Genomic DNA, 10,868 nt, shown 5'->3' on the forward strand with positions numbered 1-10,868 from the left:
GCGGCTCGTCTCCGTCAAAACCCGCGGCTCGGCGGCTTAGTTGGTCGGCTTGGCAGCTCGGCTTGGTGACTCGGTATCACTATAATATATCGATTCCAAGGTTTTTGACCCTTCCATAGCCGTTTCTGTCCTTAGTTTTACCATTCGAGGTTAGTATGGCTCCTAAACGTTAAAGACAGCTTATGTCGGGGGTTTATTTTGATAAATAGCATGAGGTTTAGCTAGGGTACCTTATGAAAGGTTCTAAATTCTTATGTGGTTATCATAGGGCGTATTTAACTGCTGGGACTAGCTCGTTGAGAGACTTCAACCAAGACCATCGAAGTAAGTGACCTTATTGTTGGAGTTAGCCCCTGCATGCACCATATTTATGTGATATGATTATGTGATGTATAGATTGTGTTGACTGTAGATTGTGTATGTTATGTGATGTATGATCTACGTTGACTGTTGATTGTTTATATTGTGTGAAGTTATGAATGAGATGTTAGTATTACATGCCATGAATATGTTGATCGATGCCATAGATACATGTAGAATTATCAAGTCATGTCATGAGATGTTTATGCAACTGGAATGTTTATGTAATATGCCATGTAATGTAAGTCATGTGAGATGCCATGTGATGTAAGAAGCATAAATGCAATGTAGCACTGCTTATGTAATGCCATGTTAGATATGTTAAGGGACCTCATGCATATATGTATATCACGTGCATCGGGATTCTTCCTCTTTATGTTACGAAAGAATGAAATGCGATATTTATGTTGGTCATGATATCATGTGAGCCCTTTTCTGTTCTGTGGTGTCCGGCAACATGTAACACGTTGTGCCCGACCAAGTCAGGCCCAGGGGGTATGTTTACGAGCCCGCCTGGTGGGTCCATGTATGCGTACATGGGCCATGTGTGAAGGAGTACCACACATCCAACCCTACCCAGAATAGGAAAGCGCCAAAGGCTATGAAAAGTTTATGAAAAGTTAGGTCCTGCTCATATGTTGCATGTGTTTGCATTCATAACCCCAACAATGGGGTGACTTACTGAGTATTTCATAAAATACTCAAGCCACGTGCTACCTACATTTTTCAGGTAAAGGCAAGGCACCAATGTACGTTTGACGGCGGAGCTGAGGACACCATGGAAGTTGGAGAGGGAATATTTTTTGGAGTTTACCTTTATTGAACTGTTTTAAGTTAGAGCATTTAGTATTGCTTTATTTGGATTTATTTTGAATTCAGTTATTGAAAGTTTGATTTTGGAGATAGGTTTTTTTGGATTTATGAAGGTTTATGAAAGACTTTGTTTTCTTTACAAGATTTATGATGAGCTTCCGCTTAATGAGTTATGTGTGCATGGGTGACGTCACTAATTAGGTTAAAGAAAATTAGGGGCGTTACATGCACCCTCCTCGTATCCTTATCTCAAACATATTATTGAACACGTCGTACCGTAATTATTATCATACAATTCACATATTATAACATATAAGAAGCATATCGATCCACAAACAATTCACACATATCAATATATATGACACGTGTAGAACAACGGGGCACGTGTCAACATCAAATAGAACCATCTCGATAGCAAGGCCACTTACCTGATAAGCTTAGGCTGGTGTCACTTATTTATCTTTAAGAAAGTTCAATTTTGTCCTTTGTATCCAAGTCAACCTATATAAACCGTGACATCAATTTCAATTTCAATTCTCTACATTTTAGAATGGTCCATGTGTTAGACTTGTGACGTGAACATTGGAGACTTTATGATTAGAGTCTTGGATATATATATATATATAATAATATTTTCATTAAATATTTACTTTTTAATCCAACAAATATTATTGGCCAATTTTGCTAATTGATTTTCTTTCCAAAATTTTATTTTCTTTCTATATTTTCCTATTTTCTATCTAAGTTTAGTTAAGACAAGTATGGTTGGACTGAATTTCCTTATTTTATTTTAATTCTGGTTTAATATATTCAAGGCTAATTTTTTAATATTGTTGGACTACTGAGGTTAGATTGTGATTTATTCAAACTCTTAACTAAAATGTTATTGATTCTAATCTAAATAATTGGATAAGAAAAAAAAAATCTAAATTGATTTAAAATCTTATTGATTCGGAGTGATTTGAACTCAATAAAAAAAATCTAAATGATTGGATAAGGAAAAAAGATATAAATTGATTTGTAATAGATTGATAAACGAAAGAGAAGGTCTAAAATATAAAGATGAAATCTCTTTCTAGGATAGATCTAACTTAAAGACGAAATCTATTATCAAGATAGATCTGAGCTTGTTAATCCAGATAGACATTTATGTTTCTTCAAACTACATTTTTTTTGTTTATGTTTCTTTTGTAGGAAGTGTGTGATAGGTTGAGGAGAGATTATTGGAGAAATGGATGACGGTTAAAAGAAGGGGAAGAATTGTTTTTATTTTTTTATTCATTAATTTATTATTATCATGGAATAATAATTTTTGTTTATAATAATTTTTATTTGTTTATTTACTCCTTTCTTTTTTTTTTTGGCTATTACACTAAGACATGTTTACAAAACGAGATGACTATGATATGCTTACGAAATGATATGAGAAGAATATTTTTATGAAATGATACGACTATGATACGTTTATGAAATTAAATGACCATGATATGTTTGTGAAATAATATGACTAGGTTATGTTTATGAAACGATATGACTGACGTGTTTACAAAACAATATGACTATGATATGTTTACAAGATGATAAGTCCATGATATGTGTATGATACAACGTGGCTATGAGATGATACGTGAATGTTATGACACGTGTTCTGATGATGTACTAAACATATGATAAATTTTATGGTATAACACGTTTGACAATACAAAATCAAGAAATTAGTAATACTTCTTCTCTTTGGGCTATTCTAGTAGATTTTTGGAGTCAAAATCATGACATGAACTCGGTTAAAAATTTAACCCTAACCCAATGCAAATTGAATGCACTAGTAAATCATATGGATCTATGAACGACTTACTGTATTTGATTTATGGCCAAGCTAGAGTTTGAGAATTTGGGAACTTTCATTGTAAAGTAGTCGTCTTCTCTTTCCTTATTCCATCACTAAGGAACTTTCTACTTTATGTATCCTTTATATATAAATTATATATCCTATCCCAACTAATTAGTTTGAAGATATAATTTAAGTTTTGAAATTTTGAAAATCAAATTTGATTAGAATTGAACCTTTAACCTCAAAAAAGACAACGAGCATTTTTATTCATAAAATTATTTATTGAAATTGAATGAAAGTCAAAGTGCATCATTTCCAAGGATACATAAACTAGAATATATTGAGAGATCCAAAATACGAGTAAATACCTTCCTCTCGACCTGCCCAAGTGCAATTATTATCATCACATTGATCATTAAATCAATTCCCTTTTACTAGCCAAAAAAACATTTCCATCAACTTGTCCATATTTGCTGCTAAAATGGCACCAAAACAACATAGAAGTCCAAAAATTTTCTTTAAAACTCCAATTGTAATTATCTCTAGTGCGGAGTACGTGCTCACCCCTATCGTCATTTGCTGACTTGCAATGAACAGTTAGAGTTGAAGCAGTCATCCCATTTAAAATAGTCACTTTCCATTGGGAGAACGGTAGTTGTAACTTAGATTCTGCAAAACAAAACTTTATCATATTGTTCGATGCCAAGGCAACCAACACGATTAAACAGAATATGCTTAGAGACTTCATTTTCTACTAGAAGATAGTTCACTCTTTTTTACCAACCTAATTGGATTCTATCTCTTATATATACATAAATATAGCCAAAATGAGTGGTACTTGGTTATATTGAAACACAATTAGTTAAAAGTGTTGTGTAAATTTTGGTTATTACAACATATCTTCCATAACACGGTGGGACCCTCACCTAAACTTTCTTAATTTTCTCCTATTAAAGTTTGTAACTGATTTTTTATTATAAAGTAGTTCCTTTTAGGTAAAGTTTAAAGTTTGACCATTCATTATTTAGATAAGTTCACTTTTAAAATTAAAAAGAAATTAAGCAAATAATGATAAAAGATGGTTAAATATTTTAAAATAAAGTTTCTAGCCTCGAATATTGTCACTACTAAAATTATATTTTATTTAAATACATATATTCCCAAAATATTATTATAGTTTCTCTAATTTAAACTATAAAGGTGAGATTGAGAATTAGGAATTTTAAAAGTTACCTAAAGAAAAGTTTTGTTTTAGATATTTTGAAAACTCGTGAGATTAATGCTAAAATCACTACAACTTCTAAATCTTGAATAACATTCTAGTTTCCCTTGGTGTATGGGTCGATAGAATTGATATCCAATGAGTCCAGTCGTCTCCGCTTGGACTCGGCGAAATCCCCATGTGCAGGTTGGACTCCAACTGGATTCATCTTTTATTACTTTACTAATTTTAGCTTCTTTTATATTATTTTATTTAGTTTTTTTTCTTAATATATATTTTAAATTTCTCATACCTCGATATTTTATACTATTTTTAAATACATATATTATAACACGAATAAGTTTCTTTTTAATTTTAAGAATATGGTTTTATTGAATATGATTTATACATACATTTAGGTTATTTCAAAAAAAAAAAAGTATATAATATTTAATGTTCATAGAATATACATATATTTGAAAGTATATAATGTTTAGTGTTCATCTTCCCACTTTTCAAAAGGATTCATCCTCGAATCAGGAAAATTATCACCTACATCAAAAGGACTCAAGTCAACAATATTGAAAGTAGAACGTACTAAAAATTCTTCGAGAAGATCAATTTTATAGGCATTATTATTAATTCTTTTAAGGACTTGATAAGGGTCATCCCCTCTTTGATGTAACTTGGTCTTTCTTTGAGATGAGAATCGCTCTTTGCGAAAATGTATCCAAACCCAATCATCGGGTTAAAAAATAATTTCATTCCGTTCTTTGTTAATTCTTGAAGCAACCCTTCACCTCTTTGCGCAGTACTTTGATCAAATCTGCCTTACTTGTGGCTGCTTCACTCACAACAAATATTAGAAGGAACAGGGAAAGCAAATCAAGAAGAGTAAGTGGAATAAATTCATAAACAACTTCGAAAGGAGAACAATGAGTGGTACTATGAATTGCTCTGTTATATGCAAACTCTACAAATGGCAAACTTTCGTCCCAAGACATAATATTCTTGTAAATAATAGCCCATTAGTCTACCAGTCAGAGGATGACATGTAGTTGAAAACAACAACTTGGTACCCAACTTACCCTACAATAAATTCCAAAAGTGACTTAAAAGTTTAACGTCCCTATCTCTAACAATTATTCTTGGGTTTCCATGTAATCTTACTACTTCCCTATATAATAAGCCAGCAACATGCTTTGCATCATCCCTAAATAATTATTCTTGGCTACAAAACTTGTGAACATCGTGCTTCATCTTCGGTCAAAAGCAGCGTTCATGCAACATATTATAAGTTTTATTAATCACAAAATGTCCCATTAAGCCACCACCAAATTAGACTAGCTCCAAAGATAAACTAACAATCCTTGTTTAAAAGTAAGTGACACTATTATTTGCTTGGTTGGATGAATTGTATTGCATATTATAACGCATACGTGTGACCCTTGAGCATGTCATAACTATGTTGTAATAATATGTTATTATTGATGATAATCTATTATATGTTATGATGTGTATATGAAAGATTTTATAAGAATTATGTCTGCATAATTATGTTATAAATGGAATGGAGGTTTGACTTGCATCATAAATTTATGTCATTATTTTAAGGCATGGGGACCTCATGAATTTTTGTGTGTCATATGCATCATGATACTTTTCTATTATGATTAGTACAAATATGTACTTTACGACTTACGACAATTATGTTCGTAATGATGTTACGCAGGCCCTTTCCCTCCATGGTGTCTGAAAGCACATTAGCGAGTGCTAGTCATTGAGACAGGCCTAGGTGGTACATGAGGCCTCAGTCCGATCCTTGTGCTCGTGGTTTGGTCGTGCGTAGAAAAGTACTATACATCCACCCGTGCGGGAACTGGAAAGCTACCTAAGGCAATGCCATGTTGTTTTTTAAATAATAGAACCTATCATGTCACATGTGTTTGTATTTCTAGACACCAAATGTGCAATTACTTACTAAGTATTTCTTAAACTACTTAAACCACGTAATACTCTTATTTTTCAGGTATAGGTTAGGCATCAATGTACGGATGGCGACGTCGCGACGAAAGCCATGGAACTAGAGGTAGGGTAGACACAATTTATGTCTATTTAGTAGTCCTTAGGTTAGTTCACGTCAATGTTTATATTTTTCGTTATTTTATCTAAACTTCACATGATTTATTTTTTGTATTATTGTTTTAAATATTTTATTAGGAACGTGAGAGCCCATGACACCTTTTATGAAACATTTTATATGAATATTTGGGGTACACATTAATCGCGTCATGTATGTAGTAACAACTTTACTCTAGTATGTCATGTGAAAGCTACCCTCACCTCATGTTTAAAGAAGACCCAAAATTAGAGGAAAAATGTGAATGAGGCTTGAGTTCTCCTTAGTGCTTGTCATGAGCATGTCAAGCACTTCCACACCTCGATAAGTGGCATCATTCACCAACAAAAAAAAAATGTAGAAAAAGGTGAATATGAGAATACTCGGTAAGATAGATAGAGGTAAGGTTTAAACTCAGGCCAAGCCAAACCCACAAAGATCAACGTCAAAACCATCATGTTTTGCCATGAAAAGAATCGTGGAGGTCTGTACAAACATCAAGGAAGGATTTTGGCATCTCATACACGTCGTACACCGTCGGAAGAGGAAGAGAGAATTTCAAGCTTTTGGGACCTTCACAAATTTGAGAATTTCAGGCCTTTACGAATCAAACTGACACAAGAAAAGGCAAGAGGAAGGAGAGATGGCGTGAAACCAAGGGAAAACGGACACCGAAACGGCGTTATAGAAGAGAGAGAAAGGATGTAGACTGCTGGCAATTGGGAGGAAAATGTCGACGGAGAAAAACCGGCCCAAGAAAAATTTCTTTGAAGAAAAAATTTCCGAAAGTAAAAGAAGAGAGAGATTTACTGAAGACTCGATAATAGATTTACGATTCAGTTGAATACTTTAAATAACAACTTTAATCTTAAAAATGGAAAGTAGTGGGCAAAAACTTGCGCGTTGTCCAAAATGGTCAGCAAAAATTAATCTCTTCCATTCAACGGGAGGGTTAATTCAAATTTTCAAAAGTAAAAAACAACTAACGAAATCTTAGGAAACCAGAGCTTTTATTTAACAATCTCCTCCTAAAAGTTGTCGTATATCTACCTTATCATTTGAACTCCGATCTTTGGGTGTAGTTCTTCAAATTTTATCCGCGCCAGGGACTTGGTGAAAATGTTTCCAAGCTGTTTCTCTGTTCGGATGAAATCAATGTTTATGAGCCCTCGATCTGCACATTCTCTGATGTAGTGGAATCTGATTTCTATGTGCTTGCTCCGGTCGTGTAGAACGGGATTTTTGATCAGGGAGATCGTAGCTTTGTTGTCCACGTATAGCATTGGTGGATCGCTTTCTCTTTCAATGAGTTCTTCCATCAGTCGCGCAAGCCAGACCCCCTGTGTTGCCGTCATCGAAGCGGCGATGTATTCTGCTTCGCAAGGAAACAAAGCAACTACCTTTTGTTTTGTTGATTGTCAGCAGATCGCGCCGCCTGAGAGGAAGTAGATCATCCCACTAGTTCTCTTACGATCATCAACGTCATCAGCCATGTCACTATCACTGTAGCGACCAGCTCAAGCTTCGTCTTTCCTTTCCCTGCGTGGTATCTCACACCCCAGCCACATAGCGTAGGATGCGCTTGACAGCCACAAGATGCTCCTCCCAAGGTGTTTCCATGAATCTACTCACATATCCAACTGAGTAAGCAAGGTCAGGGCGTGTGTTTAACAGATAGCGCAGGCTCCCGACAATGCTGTGGTAATTGGTGGCGTCGACTGACGTTATTATTGTTGTTTATTCAGTAAAGATGGTTATTGAATAAAGTGAACGTTACAATTGTAAAGTTATTAATCTAAATCCAATAAACTAATAACACTCTGACTATTGTATGATTACTTGAACTATATGTAGAGACATAAGAGTGGATCAAGTTCAAGTATATAGTCAAAATGATCTATAGTACAGGGATAAGCTGAGTACCATATCCTGGGGACACTATGGATGCGGCCCACTTTTGTATATGATATAAACAATGTGATCACTAAATTGTACATGCGGAGACGTGTGTGTGGGGGCGTCGTATGGAATGAGCATTGCATAAGATTGGACCATGAAGAAAGTCACTCTCACTTTATAATACCGTTTACTGTTGAGACTGATTTTTTTTTCATTCGATAACCTAGGTAACTCGATTTTAATCCTGAGCTAACCATGAACTCCTGTTTATTCGGAATTATCCTTAGATTTGGATGGGTGAGAGTGGCTCTAGTTTTCCGACTCAATAGGCCTCCCATTTCAAGGGTAAGACTGGGTGAATAGCTGGGGACGTGGGGTGCAAGATGGAATTCACTCCTACCCACTTTTAGGGATAGAAGAGAGGTAGTTCCCTTAAGTACTGACTCCAGGTCTTGAGCAAGGGGCCCCACCCTCTCATTGGCCTGAGAGGAATTCGGTTTACTGGTTGGACCACAAATCAATTGTTCATTAGAGGATCAGTGAGACATAAGGAACAAGAAGTAACTTCAGGGGTAAAACAGTAAATATACCCAGCTCTAGTTACGAACAACCTGTGAAGGATCGACTTACTAATCATGGTTATATCAAATGGACAGAAATATATCTATAGTGAGGGGAGTGCAACTACTAGGCTATGGTGGAGTGTCCTAATAGTTAACAAATGTTGGTTAACAAGGTTAATGAGTTTAACCGATTAATCTTGGATCATTGGAGCCCCATTATCTATAGATCCATTAGGTCCCTCTGCTAGCTCATATCGAACTAAACCATAGAACAGTGTGACGAGTGAGTTCGAAGTGTTCGAATTCAAATTAGGGAATACGCGCTACATATATACGATATATTTAACCGCATTTTTCTTTTATTTACGAATTAAACAAAAAGAGAGAATCTGAGATATTTAAATAAGATTTAAATATCTTAATCAAATATGAGTCGTAATTGATTGGGATTGGTTTAATTAATCATTTAATATTACTTTAATTTAAAATTAATTATTCAAATTAATTGTTGAATCAAAATGAAGAAAGTCAAAATGTTGACTTCATTTAATGGGAAAATCAATGTTTGAGTTAGTGGAATTTTGAGGTGTCAAAATTTGGTGATCTCAAATTTGCACGAACATGCAAACATGACTCTATAAATAGAGTAATCATGGTACATGGAAGGTCTTTCTTTGGGAAAAACCTCGAGAAAAACCTCTCACAAACTCCCTATTCATATATACTAAATCCCTCCAAAGTTTAGTCATTCACTGGATTCCACAATCCCATTCTATGCCCAGAGAATAGTGGAGAAGACACTAGTGGTGGTTTGAAACCGATTCGTGAAGAAACTTGAGCAACAAAAGGTTAGTATTCAAACTCATTGAGTTTTAATTCTTTTGAACATGCTAGCTAATTTACTATAATTGATGTTCAAAAGTGCCTAAGATCCAAATTGCTTCCGCATGTGTTATATTAACATCATCAATTGGTATCAGAGTAAGTTTTAGGCACTTTATTTACATTAATTTGATCATGGTGGGTACCAGTTCATGAATGAAATTTTGTGATTGCTAAAGTGGATGGTTTTGGTTTTGGCATTTTTTTTATGCTTCCATTTGATACAATTATTGTAATAAGCCTAATGTGTATGGACTTTAATTAATGAAGAAAGGTCTGTAATTTTTATGGAGTCATTAGGGTTCATTTTAGGTTGTAATTGATCGAAAATGGGAGAGATAGCAAGCTGAACCGAAGAAGGAGATGGAAGAGGCGGTTCGGGTATTTTTTCTGCCTTTGTGGTCCGGTTCAACGTTTTTAAGGGTCAGTTCAAGTTATATTTAATTATTAATGTAATAATTTAGTTAATTGCTTGTTTTAAAATGTCAAAACCAATCCACTTTAGCGTGTTTAATTAATTATGCATTTTGAATGTATTTTTTAATTAAATAGAAAATGTATATGCATAAAGTATGTCATATAGATTTAAAATCCCACCATAGGCTAAGCATGTTTCATGCATTCCAAGTATGTTATAAGGGTTATAATGTATAGTATGCATGTTTAGGTTCCATGAGTCATAGATATAAATTGTTATATTATTGCATGAAATTGATGATTATATAATTGTTATATAAAGCATGTTAGATGCATGTTATAGGTTATTTTCAACGTCATAAAACGAGATAGACGTTAAAATCTATAATAAAGATAAGTGCATGCTCACTTAGGGTTGAGAACCGAGCACGACCAATTTTAATAGTTAAAATAGGTCGATGTCTTACAAAATTGCGGTTACGAGAAAGCTCACCTGGCACGATCTTGTCTAAGGCTGGAGGTACTTAAGTTGACGGTTTACGGAACACCTACTACCTGGAAATCGGACCAGTACTTGAGCTCAGTTAGCCCAGTTTTACGAGCATGCTTAAGTGATATAAGTTTTAGAAAAATCACCTAGACTTAAGTTATATTTAATTAGCCGGAATATACCTAAGTAATAAGTATACCCAACCGTCTAAAATACTTAGTGGGAGGAAAAAGATATATGAGATGACCAGGAATTCAGAACTATTTATGCATCTTGTCTTGCAAAAAAAAAAA

The sequence above is a fragment of the Cucurbita moschata genome, unplaced genomic scaffold (assembly GCF_002738365.1).
Source record: "Cucurbita moschata cultivar Rifu unplaced genomic scaffold, Cmos_1.0 Cmo_Scf00059, whole genome shotgun sequence".
NCBI classification, from domain to species: domain Eukaryota; kingdom Viridiplantae; phylum Streptophyta; class Magnoliopsida; order Cucurbitales; family Cucurbitaceae; genus Cucurbita; species Cucurbita moschata.